The 19,241-nt window shown below is 46.3% G+C and overlaps 1 protein-coding gene and 1 long non-coding RNA gene across 3 annotated transcripts in view; both read right to left on the reverse strand.

The window, feature by feature from the left end:
• The window catches only part of LOC102549816 (uncharacterized), a 7,499-nt gene extending 7,045 nt beyond the window's left edge, over positions 1-454 (reverse strand). Inside the window, exon 1 of the long non-coding RNA XR_015638991.1 lies at positions 269-454. This is a non-coding gene — a long non-coding RNA (uncharacterized LOC102549816). The remainder of the gene's footprint in view (positions 1-268) is intronic.
• Positions 455-1,435: 981 nt separating this feature from the next.
• Akap11 (A-kinase anchoring protein 11) overlaps positions 1,436-19,241 on the reverse strand; it is an 87,281-nt gene continuing 69,475 nt past the window's right edge. The window contains exons 12-15 of one of the 2 annotated variants that reach the window (XR_015638136.1): positions 13,488-13,588; positions 11,655-11,785; positions 5,042-5,496; positions 1,436-3,423 (exon numbers count right to left, since the gene is read on the reverse strand). The gene's annotated coding sequence lies outside the window, so the exon portion shown is untranslated. Of the gene's footprint in view, positions 3,424-5,041; positions 5,497-10,018; positions 11,786-13,487; positions 13,589-19,241 lie in introns of those variants that run through there. The other variant, XR_015638137.1, reaches the window with a different exon arrangement.

Raw genomic sequence — 19,241 nt, forward strand, 5'->3', positions numbered from 1 at the left:
CAATCTACAGATTCAATGCAATCTCCATCAAAATTCTAACTCAGTTCTTCATAGAGTTAGAAAGAGCAATTTGCAAATGCATTTGGAATAACAAAAAACCCAAGATATCAAAAACTATTGTCAACAACAAAAGAACTTCTGGGGGAATCACTATCCTTCAAGCTGTATTACAGAGCAATCATGATAAAAAAACTTCATGGGATTGGTACAGAGACAGGCAAATAGAGTAATGGAATAGAATTGAAGACCCAGAAATGAACCCACATACCTGTGGTCACTCGATCTTTGACAGAGGAGCTAAAACTATCCCAAGGAAAGAAAACTGCATTTTCAACAAATGGTGCTGGTTCAACTGCAGGTCAGCTTATAGAAGAATGCAGATCGATCCATTCTTATCTTCTTGTACAAAGCTCAAGTCCAAGTGCAAGAAGGACCTCCATCTAAAACCAGATACACTGAAACTAACAGAAGAGAAAGGGGGAAGAGCCTTGAACACATAGGCACAGGGGAAATTTTCCTGAACAGAACACCAATAGTTTATGGTCTAAGATCAAGAATCAACAAATGGGATCTCATAAAATTGCAAAGCTTCTTTAAGGCAAAGGACACTGTCAATAGGACAAAACAACAACCAACAGATTGGGTAAGGATTAGGTCTTTACCAATCCTACATCCAATAGAGGACTAATATCTATATATTCAAGAACTCAAGAAATTAGACTCCAAAGAGCCAAATAACCCTATTAAAAAATGTGGTACAGAACTAAACAAAAAATTCTCAACTAAGGAATACCGAATGGCTAAGAAGCACCTAAAGAAATGTTCGACATCCTTAGTTATCAGGGAAATGCAAATGCAAATCAAAACAACCCAGAAATACCTCTTCAATGGCTAAGATCAATACTCAGGGTGACAGTAGATGCTGGTGAGGATGTGGAGAAATAGGAACACTCCTCCATTGTTGGTGGGATTCCAAGCTAGTACAACCACTCTGAAAATCAGTCTGGCAGTTCCTCAGAAAATTGGACATTGTACTACTGGAGGACCCAGCTATACCACTCCTGGACATATACCCAAAAGATGCTACAACATATAACAAGGACACATGCCCTACTATGTTCATAGCAGCCTTATTTATAATAGCCAGAAGCTAGAAAGAACCCAGATGTCCTTCAACAGAGGAATGGATACAGAAAAGGTGGTACATTTATACAATGTAATACTACTCAGCTATTAAAAAATGGCTACATGGAACTCTTAGGCAAATGGATGGAACTAGAAAAAAAAATCATCCTGAGTGAGGTAACCCAGTCTCAAAAGAACACACATTAGGTATGCATTCACTGATAAGAGGATATTAGCCCCAAAGCTGGGAATATCTAAGTGTCCCGTGCTACGTCTCGCCAGCAGGAATGATGCGGCACACACAGGATCCTACTACAGAAAAGCTTTAATGCGTCTTGAGAGGGAGAGCATAAGCTTACAATGCAGAGACGGAGAGTGAGGAATAATTGTCCCTTATATAGGAAACTATCCTCGCCTAGGACGTGTCACTCTCTGACTGGTCGCTGCCAATTATGCCAGATGACGTACCAAAACGTACGTGTCCCTTTGAGTAGGGAAGTTACCAGGCGCCTGCGTATTGCCCTTTTTACTAGGTGCGTTCTGCCGGATGCCGGTGCCATCTTGTAATGGAGTTTGTGAGGACAGCTCCTTGGACAGCTCCTCACATCTGTGAGGACAGCTCCTCACATCTCCCCCTTTTCTGTTTTTTTAAGCAAACAGGACACCCAGATATAGGAGGGCGAAGACAGAGGTCATATCCTCGTACAAAGTTGGCGAACCTGTACAAGAGAGATACCCTTAGGCTGTTGTTGGGACCCAGGGCACTCCCGACCCGTCGCACTGCCATTTTTCGAGGGAGGGAAAACTGGGGCAGAAACCCTCATGTAATATGACATGCCTTCCAGGGAGCATATTTGGTAGAACTTCCCTGTGTGATGCTAAGCTCGTCACCCCTCATGGGCTGCTCAAGCCGGACACTCTAATCCTGTGCAATGAACTGAGGTTCTAGGAGTGCAAGAGCTGTCCAGCCGGCGACCTGTTGCTTGAGCATGGTCAACCAGATATCGGCTGACGCTCCTTGTTTAAGGGCTACAAGCGCCTGGGCAATCACTACTTTGTCCTTTCTTGTTTGAGATCTCAATTTGCAAAGCAACCAGAGGAGTAACACTAATCCACAGCAGAGGATCACTCCAAAAAGTCCCACTCCCACCCATTCCTTGAAATAAGAGACTGCTGAGGTGATCCAGGACGACAATCCCTTCGTCAAAGACAGGTCCAGTCGGGTAGAATTTACTTGAATGATGGTTGCTTTCAGCTCCCGAAGTGTCTGTTCAAACTCCGAGGTCCAATTCTGTAACAGATGCTGTGAAAGACTCTTAGACAGATTAGCAGCTCGGGTAAATTTTTCATATTATATGGAGGTGACACAAAGGCCTGGGAGCTTTTGCTCACAGCCAAGCTGGGCCAGTTGCCATAGAATGTCTAATTGCTCTCGGACCAGATCTATACATTGGTTGACAAGCATAAGGCCTCCCTATATCTGAGTATTGGCCGAGGCCTGTCTGTCCCGAGCCACAGAGATGGTGGCCGATAAATCATTGATAGTTTGGGTTGTCTGTACTGTATTTGACAAGGCCAATGCCGAGGCAGTAACCGAGGCAGCGACTGCTGTCGTAGCAATAATGCCAGCAATAATAGCAGAAGTACCAAAATCTCTTTTTCCTCTAAATAAGGTCATGGTCCCCGAGGTATCAACAGGGATCGGGATAAAGCGAGGCATGCGGGTAACTACTGCGATATTTTATATGAGTAGCTGTCCAGACAGAGGCAGCAGGTTTGATGTTCCCCATCCAGGAAAATGACAACCGTCCCTTTTCGCCCTTTCCTCCAAGTAGCATCGCCATGGGCGTAAGATCAGTGCAGCTACCATTAACGCAATGTAAGGCCACCACCATAGAGAACTGTGGCGTTAGCCACAATGTCCTCCTCACCAGTTCCCCATGTGGCCTCCCTTAACCAAGCAGAAGATTGATTACATAACATAATGCAAGGGAGATCAAAAGATGTTTTGTTGAATATGTCAAAGGCTGCCCTTAAGGGGAATAGTCCTATTTTCTTTTAGTCGTTCAACCTGTGGATCCTTAGGTAAATAGGCCAACCCTAAATCCCTGTTAGTGGTACATCACCGGCATCGGGAGTGGAAAGGTTGACATTATTCCCCATCGTAGCTCGCCCTGCACCGTTGCTGGCATCCATGGAAGAAGAGTGAGGAGGTGCAGGAGTCCCAGTCCCTTCTTGATCACTTGCTGTGATGCTCCAAGTAAGTCGTCCTGGGATCCATATGGGATTTTCATTGTCCTGTGGAAAAACACAGACAGCTCCCCTGGATCTTATTAAAACAGGATCCGGGCCTTTCCATTCATTTGTTAATACATCCTTCCATTTGACTAATTCTTTTGTCCTCTTGGGCTCTGAGCAATGTCGTTCAGCCGCTGTTTGTCCAGCTTCATCAAGATTTAAGTGGGGTGGCATGTAGAATGCCAGAACATGTGTCTATAGATACATGCACATACTGTAATTTTCCAAAAGTAGAATTATGAGTAACATCCATTTGCCAGATTTGCAATGGCTGTATTCCTCTCGGGTTGACCCCGATGTGAGGAACTGGGAGGAACTGGCAGCACTGTTGGCATTGGGTGACTATATCACGTGCCTCTTTTCTAGTTATAGAGAAGCGGCGGCGTAAAGTTTCTGAGGTGACATGGAAATTGCCATGAAAGGCTTTAGCGGCCTCTAAAGGAGAGGCCAGGGCCACAGCTATCATTTTTGTGGCTTTGTCAGCCAAATCATTCTCTGAACTCATTGGGCCAAGGAGTCCAGAGTGGGCCCGTATATGAGTAATGTATACAGGGAATCTTCTATTTAATAGGATAATTTGGATTTTTCGGAAAATATCTGCCACCTTACTAGTGGTTTTAATTATACCGGCGGTTTCAAGAATACTAACAGCACTAGCTCGGCCTCCTCCCCTGAGTCTAAGCTTTTATTTTCAGAGCTTTCAGAACTGTCGAGGTTCAGCGCTTCTAGCTCTTTCACAGGGTATAGGCTGGATCCCCCTCCTGGTTTATGTGTAGAGGAGGAAGTGCTGGAATCTGAAAATTTCAACGCTCCCTTGTCTGCGGACTTACCGGGAGGGCACTTTTTCTTTCTTAGGACGTCTTTTTTCTTGCGCGCGCCCAACCTCTCACTACGTTCGGTTTCTGACAGACTTTCCCGGACTACCTTGAGAGTGGCCTGTCCTTCTACTACTGCTGCCTTACACGTTTCATCCTTTAAACAATTCTTAACCAGCTTCCATATAGCTTTGGTCCCTAGGCGCAGATCCTCTTCCGCCAATTTTCTGTCAAGGTCTTTCCAAGTTTGTTCCATGAGGCAATCGTAAACGAGCCTGAACAGGCAAACCAAGGCGCCACCCTCTCCACCTCCTTCACAAAGTTTTTAAGTGTTCCTCCTCCAATTTTGATGTCCCTCTGCTTTAACACTGTTTCCAAGGCCGTGACCACAGACTGTGAGGATCCCATGATGGGCCAGGAACGCCGGCGGCTTATCTACATCCGTCTGACAAGGCGTGAGGTGAAAGGGTAGAGACGGACACGCTGCTCTCTTATGTATGGGAGTCTTACACGCGCCTCCCCGGACGGTGCCGCTTATCTACGTCGGCCTTATCGCGTCCTTGTTCCTCAACAGTCAAAATCGAAGGTAAAAGGGAGCTGCGTGAAGCTCACTTATATACGAGAGACTGAGACGCGCCTTCAGCTGCTGTGATCGTCCTTTTAACAGCGAAAACGGTGAAAACAGAACATAAAGAGTAGGGTGGCTCCCAGGACAAATACTATAGCCTCAACAAATCCTTCCCAAGGCGGTGACAACCCCAGACCAAAGTCCAAGAGAGGGCTGCCTCTCCGAACGTATCTACCTGCAGTTCTGAATCCTCCTTGTCGCCAAGGGATCTCCGAAGGTGCTGACGATGGCGAGGTCTTTCCCGGGTTTTCGGCACCAGATGCCCCGCGCTACGTCTCGCCAGCAGGAACGACGCGGCACACACAGGATCCTACTACAGAAAAGCTTTACTGCGTCTTGAGAGGGAGAGCATAAGCTTACAATGCGGAGACGCTGAGTGAGGAATAACCGTCCCTTATATAGGAAACTATCCTCGTCTAGGACGTGTCACTCTCTGACTGGTCGCTGCCAATTATGCCAGATGACGTACCAAAACGTACGTGTCCCTTTGAGTAGGGAAGTTACCAGGCGCCTGCGTATTGCCCTTTTTACTAGGTGCGTTCTGCCGGATGCCGGTGCCATCTTGTAATGGAGTTTGTGAGGACAGCTCCTCGGACAGCTCCTCACATCTGTGAGGACAGCTCCTCACACCTAAGAAAAAAATTCACAGATTATGTGAAGCTCAAGAAGAAGGAAGACCAAAATGTGGATGTGTCCTTCCTTCTTAGGAAGGAGAACAAAATACTCACAGGAGGAAATACAGGAAAAAAGAGTGGAGCAGGGACTGAAGAAAAGGTCATCCAGAGACTGCTGCATCTGGGAATCCATCCCATAGGCAGCCACCAAACCCAGTCACTATTGCTGATGTCAAGAAGTGCCTGCTGACAGGAGCCAGTTATGGTTGTCTCCCGAGAGGCTCTGCCAGAGCTCTACTGATATAGATGAGGATGGTTGCAGCTAACCATTGAATTGAACAAGGGGACCCCAGTGAAGGAGTTAGAGAAAAGACTGAAGGAGCTGAAGAGGTTTACAACCTCATAAACAATATCAACTAACCAGAACCCACCAGAGCTCCCAGGGACTAAAACACCAACCAATGAATAGATATGGAGGGACTCGTGACTCCAGTCACTTATATGGCAGAGGATGGTGTTGTCCAACATCAGTAGGAGGAATTGTCCTTGGGCCTGTGAAGGTTTGTTTCACCAATGCAGGGTAATGCCAGGGCGTTGATGTTGGAGTGGGTGAGTGGGAATGAGAGCATCCTCACAGAAGCAGGGGGAGGGGGAGGGGATGGGATGAGGGAAAGGGAGATAGCATTTGAAATTTAAATACATAATATATCCAAGAAAAATAAATTTTAAGAAATATGTAACTTGTAAAATAACCAGATCAAGCAAACCAAATCAAGCAAGAAGAAGGAGGAAGAGGAAGAAAGAGGAAGAGGAAGGAGAAAAATTTGTTGTTGGAAGGGGTATGTGTTGGTGGAAGGTCGAAGAGGAGTTGAAGTTGAAGGGAAGGTATGTGGGGTGGGTGGATCCACCGGCTAAGACAGTCCCCACAAATTATTTACTTGTCTATCTGTCTATCTGTTTATCTGTCTATCTACCTATAAAAAGCACATCTGCTAAGCTGGTGAACCACACTCGTGTATTTAGAGTCCACTCTTGCCACATGAATCATGCCATAACACTGCTGAAGAGCACGTAAGATCTGTTCATGCTTACAGAGGACCTTCTGCATGCAGTGCAGCTACCATAGCCGCGGGAAAGTGTAAACCTGTTAGACTCTGAAGTGTCATCAGTGAAAACTGGCTCAGCAGAAAGACAGCAGTTCGTGTGGTTTCGTTCCTGACTCTTCGCCAGCTCTCTCCTCTTAGAAGCCTCTGACGTATTCTTAGCAAATTCTCAAGGACCCCCTCAGATCTCTACTTATGTGGATGACATGTGTACCTATTTACCATATAACCAACTAAAGGTAATAATTCTTTCCTTAATATCTATGAATTCTTTAAAAATTACTAATACATATTACATAATAAAATAATGTGTTATCTTTATAAAAAATGTATTTATCCAAACAAGAGAACCAGTGGAAAAATAACACTGTTTTCTGCTTTGTGATCCTATTTTGCTTTTTTTTTTCCACTTCTTTTTTTATTGGATATTTTGTGTATTTACATTTCAAATGTTATCCCCTTTCCTGGTTCCCCCCTCTCCCATCCCCCTCCCTCTGCTTCTATAAGGATGCTCCCACTCTCGCCCACTCATTCCCACCTCACCACCCTGGCATTCCCCTTCACTGGGGAATCAAGACTTCACAGGACCAAGGGCTTTCCCTCTTATTAATGCTGGATAATGCCATCCTATGCTACATATGCAGCTGGAGCCATGGGTCCCTCCAAGTGTACACTTTAGTTGGTGGTTTAGTCCCTGGGAGCTCTGGAGGATCTGGTTGGCTGGTATTGTTGTTCTTCCTATGGGGTTGCAAACCCCCTCAGCTCCTTCAGTCCTTTCTCTAACTCCTCCATTGGGGTCCTCATGCTCAATCTGATGGTTAGATGCAAGCATCCTCATCTGTATCAGTAAGACTCTGGCAGAGCCTCTCAGGAGACACCCATATCATACTCTTGTCAGCAAGCACTTCTTGGCATCAGCAACAGTGACTGGGTTTGGTGGCTGCATATAGGATGGATCCCCAAGTCTAACTAAGTAGGGAGAAAGAGTGACTCTCAAATCAATGTGCTTATTAAATACATTAACAAATGCACTTTGGTCTAAGTGCCCCAAGAAAATTCTATCTCCCAAAGACATGTAAGGAAAAAGGCAGGTGGATTTTAATAGCATTTGAGATGGCCAAACCTCAACAATTGCTTAGCTGCAACGAGGAATCTAAAACTATTACATCAAATTCCGTTAGTCTTTTGTGCAATTTGAATCTGTCACACCACGTACTGGTCTTTTGGTCAATCCCAGCAAATCTTTGAAGTGCTGACACCTCCATTGTACAATGTCAAAAACTACAGCTATTCCCATCACTGTGGCTCCCGCCAGCAACGCCTTGAAGCATTGTGAAGCTGCCAGACCCACGGTGGCGCTGAGGCAAACTTTCCAAAATTCAAACTCTCACATAAAGGCACAAATCTTATCATGCACCATAAACACTGTCATTGTTTCCCTTGAAGGGTCACACTGAGGGTTCTCATTTTTCAGAACATGCCTGCCCAATATTTAAGTCTGAATCCCAGAGCCCGTCTGTCAGTCATTCTTTCTTAGAAATGTGTCACTTTACAGGGGAGGGCACAGGGGCGGAAAGGAAGCAGCCAGCTGGCTCAAGACTCAAATAATCACAAAAGGGCCTTTCCTTGAGAGCCCGCATCGATTCATCCAAAATGTAAATATCTGCTCCATAAACATGTTGAACTAGGTGTGAGGACGTAATGACAGATGTGTCTGAAAAAGACAACTGAGAGTTCCAAATTACAATGCCTGTGCTTGGTCAGGTAGAACTCAGGGAGCGTTAGTTCCTACAGCTCCACCCATCCAAATGCCAACTGTAGGAAAGGAGTCACCATGAAGAGGGAGCCCGTGCCAGGACCCCACTGAGAAAATTGCCCCCAGCAGAAGAACTACCACGCCGTTCTCATCTTAGGGACTGCGGTTTCTTGCGGTCCCTGAACCTCACTGGCCACACGAAGGACGTCTCACGTATAAAATCATGTAGTAAGCATCCCTTGATGACAGGTCCGTGTTTCTGGTCCAAGCCTTATCTGGGCTATCAGTGGTTCACAACTGGCCACAGAAGCTATTGTTAGATGCCTGGGCAAAATAACCTCAATTAACAAATTCCGCTTCGTCCTTAAAAGCAAAAGCATTTTCCAACTTTCTCTACATGGCTCCTGACGGGTGGCCGGTAAGATAAGCGAGCCCTTCTGACTTCAGCAAGCTCCAAATCAAAAAGGGAAGCAAGAGCTCAATTTCTGATCCACTTACTGAGATCCCCCCAACACCTGGTTCAGAAGCTAAGTGGTTTGAATAGGAATGGCCCCCATAGGCTCATAGATTAAACGCTTGGAGTGGTGATGCTTGACAGGGATTAGGAGGTGTGGCCTCGTTGGAGGAAGTGTGTCACTGGGGGGGTGGGCTATGGTGTTCCAAATCTCTCTCAATCTCTCTCAATCTCTCTCTCTCTGTCTCTCTCTCTCTGTCTCTCTCTCTCTCTCTCTCTCTCTCTCTCCCCTCCCCCCTCCTCTCTCTCTCCCCTCCCCCTTCCTCTCTCTCTCCCTGTTGCCTGCCAATATAGATATAGAACTCTCATGTCTGCCTGTATGCCCCCATGCTGCCCACATGACAATAATAGACCCAACTTCTGAAACTGTAAGTCAGTCCCAGTTAAACATTTTTCTTTATAAGAGTTGCTGTGGTGGTTGGTCATGGTGTCTCCTCACAGCAATCGAAGACTGACTAAAACAGAGCCTTTTATCAAGTGTGCTTTGTGCTCGGCGTGGATGGATTGATAAGCCCAGGATTAGAAAGAGTTGCAGAGACCAACAGCAAAGCCCATCACGCAGGGATTCCAATGTGTTTCTTAGAAGAGTAACACTCTCCCTCCTGTTGCAAAAATACACCCAGTGTGTTAAGTACTCTTAGATATTGTATACAGCAAAGGAATTATATTCTACTAATATTAAGACCTTCAGCATTCTGGATGTAAAGACAGAAATGTGGTGGGAACCAAACAGCAAGAGCTTCATATAGGGCATGTTTTGGTGAGTGTGTGTCTGTGTGTGCAGGCACAAATGTGTGCCAGGCATTCGGAGGCCGGAAGAGATATCTCCTAAGGCTGCAATTACAGGTGACTGTGAGCCATGAGGTGCAGGTGCTGGGAACCAACTTCAGATCCCGGTGAGAGTGAACGATCTTGGCAGCTGAGTCACCTCTCCAGCCCTATATGGAGGCTCTGAAATTGGCCCAGGTCCCACCCAGAGCTCTGTTGGCCTGGCTGGCATTCAGTATAGCATAGTCTGTGCCCTGCACCTTCTTACATCTGTCAAAAACAACAGAGTCCTTAACTCATGGTTCTACCTATATAGAAAAATAATAAGTAATTTTCATAAAGTTCCCACACACCCCATCATGTTTTTGCGTTTTCTTTTTTCTGTTGTTAACTTTTTGCATTATGTGGTACATTCATTTAATTACAGACTAGACATTAGATCCATTTATTTACTAAAGCTCCTGCTTTCATTCTTATTCCATTTTTTTTGTGTCATATAACGTTTTAGATTCGCCAATTTTACAACTCTAAATGCCCATGTTTCACTCCACGTACTTACCTTTTTCTCTCCAAACATTGGTCGTCCATTAACCTCTGCCCTTCCCAAAATGCCAGAGTGTTTGGAGTCAAACACCATGTACCTTTTGAGACTGGTTTCTTTGGCCAAGCAATAAGCACTTAGCAGTTAAATGCCCTTGTGGTATGTCAGCAAAGCTTAGCTCATGTCCCTCTAGTGCTGAGTAACATTCCATCGGATGCTGTGTGCTTGCTTGGTCCGCCATTGAAACACACCTGGGCTTCTTCCAGTTTTCAGTGGCAGCGAATGAGCTGCTGTGACCATTTGGATGCTTGGGATTTGCACCTGATTCGGTGAGCAGTCAGCAAGACGATGGCTGAGTCGTTTATGAAAATTATGCTTGATTTGGAGGGACAGACTCCACCCTTTCTCTCACATGTGCCATCTAGATTTAAAGGTATATGTGCATATATCTATTTACATATGGCATATACTATATGCACAGACACACACATATCATAGACGCACACATATGTTGAGAGTAGAGGGGAGCCACATGGAAAGAGAAGAGGATCTAAAATTGGTGGGAGAAGAACATGAAGGGGTGATGGCGAAAGAAAGTCAGATACTCCATGCTTGCTGTCATGTGGGGAATCTAGATTTAAAGGAATCCATGAAACCTAAACTAAAACGTGAAGGTAGGAAGGCAGCTGGGTGAAATAAGGAGACCAATGGGCAACAGGGACAAGAGAAGATGACTCATGCCGATATGACTACAGAGCAAGCATGCGTGCTCAACACAGCGTCATGATGAACCCCTCGTGTACACGAACTGAAAGGATTCATTATAAAAGCCGGGTCTGGTGAGGCAGGCTTGCAATCCCAGGTAGAGACAGGAGGATGAAAATGCCAAGTCCTATCTGGGCTACAGAGTAAGTTTAAGGCCAGCTTGGCCAACATGGTGAAACCTGCCTCATTGATTCTAAAAAATCCAAGTGCACTAGTGATATAGGTCAGTGAAACACTGCTTGCCTAGTGTGCTGAAAACCCTCGGTTTATGTCAGTACCCCCCTCCACACATACACACACACACACACACACACACACACACACACACACACACACAAACTTTAAGAAGACTGTATTGGGCTGAGGCTGTAGCTCAGGTGGTAGGGTTAATCCACAGAGCATCCACAGAGCCCTGGCCTCAGTCCCCACAATGCATGAACCAGTAGTTGTGGTGGTAGCCATCTTTAATCCCAGCTCAGGAAAGGTGAAGAAAGGAACATCAAAAGTTCAAGGTTATCCTTGACCACATAGGAAGAAGGAGGCCATCCTAGACTCTAGGCTCTCCATGGCTATATTTAGACACTTAACTGCAGCATACAAAACAGCAGAACCCAGAAGGCCTCGGTGGATGCATTTTTCCATAGTGTGTGGAGGGGCATGTCCTTCAAACTGCAGCTAGACTTTCTTTCCACACCCAAGAGAAAAAATTTTTGAGACAGCATCATACCGTGTAGCTCTGGCTGGCTGCAATTTGCTGTGTAGGTCAGCCTGACCTTGAATTCATAGAGATCACCTGCCTCTGACTCCCAGGTGCTGTGATTAAAGGCTTGTGTCATCATGCCCGACTGGAGGGAGCATCTAGATGTAATACAGAGATGCAGGGTGGATGACTCAAGTCAAAGTTAGAAGGTCTCCCCATCAGTTGTTCCCTAGTGCTCATGGAATAAGTTCCTATTCACTCGTGGGACCACCTGAACTCCAATCCAAGCCTCAGCCCCTCCCTTGAATGCTCTCTGCTTTTCTCCGTCTAAATAGCTGTCTGCTTTTACCCAAATGCAGATATGCATTTACTTCTGGCCTTCCTGCTCCTTCTCTCAAAACCCACCCTCCCTCTTCCCTGAAGGCCCATTTAATGCACCATCAAAGTCTGCTCCTTCCTGCAGTTCTTGCTACACCACGCCAGCAGCCTCCCAACCCTACCCCCCAGTCTCAGCACTGAAGCACTGGTCACAGGCATCCACCTCTCTACCTCTCCAGCTATACAGGCTGCACCCTGGCAACAATGCTATCCTTGCACACAGCACCTAAAGCACAGAGGAGGCTCTGCAATGTGCAAGGAAATCACAATAGAAATCAGATAGATGGACGTCTAGATGGCTGAACATAGCCTAACATTCCCTCACTGGCTATAACACTTGGGAGAGCGGGCCCTGCACCTTGCCTGGGCAGAAGGATAGAGCTGGCCCTGGTGGAGTCAGAAGTGTTTTGTTCCCGGAGAACTGGCTCAAGGGAATGAGAGTGGGAGAACAGGCAGGCTGGCCAGCTCACATACCTCTCAGGCCTGGATCCATGGCCAGCCCCAACATCTACCTCGACAACGCACTGCTGGAGTGCATGAAAAGGCAGGTCCTATAGATCAAAAACTATAGGATTGCCTGACACAGGGCAACAACAGGATATCTGAGAGAACCCCCAGTGAGGTTCCGATATCAAGACGCCAGAGGCCTCACACCAGACCCACAACTCATTGAAATGAGTATTTGTAAACAATGAAAGTGTGGTAACCTGTGGGATACACTGTGATGCCCTACATGTAGCTTCCACAACGAGATTTACTTCTCTATTGGGGAGAAAAGTTGCAAGGATGAAGGGTGGGTGTGAAGGGAGGCGGAGAGGAGTGGGACTGGGGCGCATGATGTGAAATTGTTGCTGTTGCTATTGTTGTTGTCGTCGTCGTCATCCTCGTCAACATTGTCGTTGTTTAAAAAGAAGGGCCTTGCAATCCTGGAGCACAGACACCCACTTGGGCTCAACACGGGACCCCATCTTAAGCTCTGTCTTCCCTATAGGTCAGTTCTGTGCTAGGTGCATATGGGACTCACAGTTAGAGGAATAGTGTGAAGACTGGTAGAGCCCAGCTGCCTATTGTTCTTTTTTTTTTTTTTTTTTTTTTCAGAGCTGGGGACCGAACCCAGGGCCTTGTGCTTGCTAGGCAAGCGCTCTACCAGTGAGCTAAATCCCCAACCCCCCTTTTGTTCTTAAAGAGCTCAGCAGAGGATGCAACTAATGGAGAAGAACAGTGTGTGCTGGGGCAGGCTGATCACCAAGGACCAGGAGGTCTGACTCACCACTAGCTCCTACACAAGAGAGGTCTTTCTAGTCCAAATGAAGAGAAGATAGCACAGCTTTGGCTGAGAGAAGCTAGGCCTGAAAAGACTACAAGGAGCCTGATGTGTCTTACAAACAGAGCAGTTCATCTCATTAGGAGCCTCCTTCTTCCTAGCTCTTAGATCATCCCAACACTTCCCTCCCCTTCCCTGGAGATCTCCTCCTTCCTTACCTTTCTCCTTTCCTCTCTCCCCACTTTGATGGAGGCAGGAGATGTTTCATTACATTCTAGCACCTCTCCTCCAGCTACTCAAGTCTTAAACCAACAGAGACCTGGAGGGAAGAGAAGGGAGAATCGATTGCAGTGAATGTTGTCAGCTCTCAAAAGACCTCTGACCATCGTTTCATCTCCGGAAGCTTTTATCTCTCAAGCTTACAGCACCTGCCTTCACAGACCCAAGGGCTCGCAGGAACTCTGCTGCCCTAGATCACACATAGGGCCCCGTTCTCAGATCTCTGCTTTACAGATGGGAAATCGAAGGCAACAGGAGCCTCTGCTCTCCTGAGCAGGTCTCTCAGAACTCCACACAGCTCAGAACCACAAACATTGACTCCGGGCGCTGAGCCTCAAAGAAGGACCAGAGACATTTAAACCAGTTTGTGGTTCCGGGACAGACTCTGAAAATAATAAGGTTCTCCAAGTTGACTGGAGGCGCACTGTTAGGGCACACATGCCCTCTCCGCTGTTTCCTAGAGGGGGCGAAAGAGAGAAAAAGCAACTTCCTCCACAGTAATGTCTCCAGTCACACACTTTTTGATGTCCCTTAAAGGACATCAAATTGCCATAGCATTGGAAATGAAAACAGAAGAAGAAATCATTATTGTATAATCCAGCTGAACCGGATGCCACACCATTTATAGCATCTCTTTCATAAACACTGGCTTAGGAAATCCACAAAGACCACGCTGACATCAGAGCTCCCTTTTTGCTAATAATGACCCTGTAACCAGACAAAAGCAAAAGCAAACAGCACCTAACTTTGGCTTCAAGCGTACGTGCACGGCCCTCCGCTTAGAGACTGACACGTGACCCACGGGCCCCAGCCCGGAGACCAGCTGCACAGTGCATAGAAGTTGGAGCCTGTGTCTGCTGCTGCAAGGCTGGACAAAACTTGAGGACTGCCTGCTGCAGCTGCAGCTGCAGCTACTGCTGTGTGACTGACCCACGGGATCTGAGCTTGCACATATAGGCTTCATATTCCTGAGGATTACCATAAACAGTTCGGACAGGTGAGTGAGTGTCACGTGATTCCAGACACACGATTGCAGTCCAGTGCCGTGGACTGCAGCTACAGGGGAGGGAACTCTGACTGGTCTCTCCCTGCGGAGTGGCTGGTGACATTCAGAAAAGCACCATCACCAAACTCTTATGGTAATTTTATTCACAATCTCCACGGCTTTCTGGAGGAGGCTGTGTTCGCTCCATGAATAATCACACAGAACGTGGTGCTATGTTTCCCCCCAGATGTGTAATTAAATCATTCTTTCAATCATATACTTCCTAGGCTTAGAAACGGAAGGCTACTTATGTTGCCCAGAATCAGCACTGGAGCACTCAGACTGAGCAGAGGAGTCTGCAATTCCGGAACATTTGACTTGTATGAATTCATAGCCTCAAAATAACCTGAATCGGATAATACGAGAGTAAGAACACTGCGATTCTTTAAACTGTATTTTGCAAATTTTAAAAAAATGAGTTGAGGGGTTGGGGATTTAGCTCAGTGGTAGAGCGCTTGCCTAGGAAGCGCAAGGCCCTGGGTTCGGTCCCCAGCTCCGAAAAAAAAAGAACCAAAAAAAAAAAAAAAAAGAAAAGAAAAAAAATGAGTTGAATTTCAGTCTATGGGCTTGTAATAAGTTAAAAAGAAAGGATTAGAATATAGACTCGTGCGTGTGGACAGCCTATCCGGTTCCCACCTCTGGATGAATTCCTACAGAGTTGGCTGCACTTGCTACTATCTAGTGAAGATGTCCATTGGCCAGAAATCTGTGCTTTCTGTAAAGGGAAGACTCACCCCTAACACCTCCCTGTCTCTCCCCCCCCCCCCACTCCCCGGAGCTGAGGACTGAATCCAGGGCCTTGAGCTTGCTAGGCAAGCACTCTACCACTGAGCTAAATCCCCGACCCCCTCCCTGTCTCTTAATGTACTTAACACAGCAAAAGAAATGCTGCTGACACCCAATCACTCATTCTAAGTTTTGTTCTGTTTTGCTTTGGGTTCTTTTGTTGTTGTTGTTTGTTTGTTTGTTTGTTTTAAGTCACTATTCGAGCGAGGTACTGACTGCTAGGCTCTGAAGACTCAGAAAGTCTCTGTCTTGGGTCTCTATTTTTAATGTCTTCTAAACCATTGCCAAGAGGACACAGAGGAGGAGCAATGAGATCACAGGTGACAGGCCACCTGCCCACAGAGTCTGCCCTAGGAATGGGGGAGGGGAGATGGAGGAAATAGACCTAGCAAGGAGGCTATTGCTTTGCTGGAGTTCGTTCCTTTGGAACCATTTTCAAGGGTCTTAGAAAATAGACCCTTGTAATAGACCCTTCTGCTGCTTAATATCCTCTGTGTCAGATCCCCCTGCCTTCAGGTTATACTCAGGACCTACCCGGGGAAGCTCTTCCTCCTCCTCTTGCCCTCCCTCATCCTCTTCCTTCTCCTTTTCTTCCTTCCTACTTCTTCTTCCTCCTCCCCCTCCCCTCCTCCTCATCCTTTTTGTCCTCCCTTTCTTTCTCCTCCTCTTCCTTTTCCTCTTCCTCCTTCAGAAAAATACCACTGGTGCAGCCAGATAGCCCAGAGGACCCAGGGCCTCAGGATTAGGAGTTTTAGTGGTCTTAGGTGCCATGGTCCTGGTCGAGGCCACAGAGCTCATGGAAGTAAAGCTGAAGACAAGGAGTGGATCCCCATCACCAAGGTGGGCTGCCTGGTTAAGGACATGAAGCCCAAATCCTTAGAGGAGATCTACCTGTTCTCCCTGCCCATTAAGGAATCTGAGATTATTGACTTTCCCCTGGGGTATCCCTAAAGATCATGCCAGTACAGAAGCAGACTCAGGCTGGGTTCAAGTCTCTTGTCCATACTGCGGACTACAGTGGTCACGTTGGCCTTGGTATTAAGTGCTCCAAGGAGGTTGTCACCATCATCTGAGGGGCCATCACCTTGGCCAAACTTCCCAATGTCCCTGAACAGAAAGGCTACTGAGGGAACAAGTTGACAAGCCCCACACTGTTTCATGCAAAGCAATGGGCCTCTGTAGCTCTGTGTCAGTATGTCTCATCCCTGCCCCCAGAGGCACTGGCATTGTCTCTGGTCCTGTACTAAAGAAGCTACTGATGATGGCCAGTATAGACAACTACTACTCTTCAGCCAGGGGCTACACTGCCACCCTGAGCAACTTTGCTAAAACCACCTTTGATGACATCTCCAAGACCTACAGCTACCTGACCCCCAATCTCTGGAAAGAGACTGTGTTCACCAAGTCTCTTTATCAGGAATTCACTGATCATCTTGTGAAAACCCACACCAGAGGACCCAGCTGTGACTACCACATAAGGAAAGGTTTTTGTACAAGAAAAATAAAGTGAATTAAGTTTGTTAAAGAGAGGTGACTCTTGGGGTTGGGGATTTAGCTCAGTGGTAGAGCGCTTGCCTAGCAAGCACAAGGCCCTGGGTTCAGTCCCCAGCTCTGAAAAAAAGAAAAAAGAGAGAGAGAGAGAGAGAGAGAGAGAGAGAGAGGTGACTCAGCAGCAAAGATCACTGACTGCTCTTCCAGAGGTCCTGAGTTCAATTCTCAGTAACCACGTGGTGGTTCTCAACCATCTGTAATGGGCTCTGATGCCCTCTTCTGGTGTGTCTGAAGACAGCTACAGTGTTCTCACATATATAAAATAAATCTTAAAAAAAAAAAAAGATAGCATTTCTGAATCTCAGCGATAGGATGCTAGAAAGATCTCTAAGAGTGATGTAAAGTCATTGTCCCTGAGAAGAGAAATGCATTCTGTGTTTTTTGAAAGATTGTCCAGTTAGCGATTTGAAACAGAGCAAGGGAAGAGGACAGTATGACAAGGAAGAAGTAAACTAGGCGGTGGAAGCAGCCATCTTAGCGAGTGCTGGCTGTGGCCTGGGCTGTGCAATGGAAATCAGAGGAGGCTGATGTAAGAACTGATTAGCAGCAAGGTTGGCAATCAATGCACATGAGTTGCATCTGGAGGAGAGCAGAGAGAGGAGGAGAGCAGAGAGAGGACAACACAAAGGGCCACTCCTTGCCCTCTGGTTTGTATAAATGACGGGACGTCCGGGGAATCCTACAGAAGACGGGATGGAACACTGAGAGAGGGTGGGCTGCATAGGTTTGCTTTCACCTAAATAACCGGCACCCTGGGGGCATTCACTTGGAGAGGTCCAGCAGGTGGCATGGTCTGGAGCTCAAAGGTGTGGTTTCGGGGATTATCTGAGCGATGATTGTCACTGAACTGTGTAGGTGGTGGTGCATCCAGAGGAAGAGGGGGGATGAAGAAGGTGCAGTTTTAAGAAACACCCAAGTTAATGACTGTGGAGATAAAAATCAACAAAAAGATTTAGAAAAGGGATAGCTACAGAGAGAGATGTCATGAAATCCAAAAGAAAAGCGTATTTCAAGGAGGAAGCACTCATCAGCAAAGCTAAGTCGTGATAAAAGCTGACAGGAACAGAGGCTAAAATCTCCACATTGCATATGCAACATCCATACATCTAATACACACTGCGTAGTATGTTACATACTCACTAAACATTGAAGGACCAGTCCAACGGTAGACGTTGGGTTGTGGGAAGCGGAGTGTTGTCATAGGGAAAACACACACCTGGGATCCAAGACTGTCTGGTTTCTAAGTCTCATGAAGAGTATCAACAAGGATCAAATCCTGGAGGAACTAGGGGATGCTCACACAGGACAGTGTCAGAATGGAGCCAGCGTGTCTCTGTGAAAGCTGTAGAGGCTGCCTTCCTTGAGTTACTTGTACTCATGGTTTGAGAGAGATGAGGGGAAAGAAATGGTAAGGCAGGGAAAAACCTCCGACAACCCTGGGGACCGTGATAAAATCTCCACATAAAAACACACTGAGCCAGGCATAGTGTACACGCATGTAACATACATGTCAGCACAGCTGGGAGGACGGGCAGAACGGCCATCAGGAATACACAGCAATCCTGGGCTATACAGCAAGGGCACTCGGGTCTGCACAATGCCCCTTTCTCAAAAACATCCACAAAACAATGGAAATCCAAGTCCCATTTTCAAGAAGATGAATATAATAAATTCGCAGTGTAAGCAATACAGTAAGTGGTGTGTCTGTAATTCAGACCCATTCATACAGACCCATTCAACAGAGAGGACCCCTGTACCCGCCCCCTCCCCCAAATCTGATTATTAGGTAATGTCCTTGGAGGCTAACTTCTAAAATGACCTCTAACCATGATGGCTCCTACCACACACTAACTGGGGACACCTGAAAAATTTTGATTCCACTGAAGAAATCAGTTTCCTGAAAGTGAAACAAAAGTTATTTGTTTTGTAAACTCTAGAGGGGGGAAAAAAAACCCATAAGCTTCTACGAGGCCCTTTCAGAAGTACAAATTCCAAGTGGAATCCAAGTAAATTAATTTGGAAAGCCCCTTGAATTCTTTGGACTGGAATTAAACTTGAGAATTATCTTTCAGAGTCTTGCCATGCCAACTACCGATGTTTTATGGTGACACTTTCCTAAACAATTTGCACAAGGAAAGGACAGTGTAATCAAAGATACGAAGTAAGTAAGAAGCAAACAGATGTGTTTGAGATAGCAATTTAAAAAAAATAAAAAAAGCAACAGCCCATCTCTAAGAAAACAAATACAGTCAAGGCCTCATGTATCCAACATCGTTAAGCAATGATCCTGTCTATACAAGGACATTTTCCA

Source organism: Rattus norvegicus, chromosome 15 (genome assembly GCF_021556685.1).
Source record: "Rattus norvegicus strain SHRSP/BbbUtx chromosome 15, alternate assembly SHRSP_T2T, whole genome shotgun sequence".
Taxonomy (NCBI): domain Eukaryota; kingdom Metazoa; phylum Chordata; class Mammalia; order Rodentia; family Muridae; genus Rattus; species Rattus norvegicus.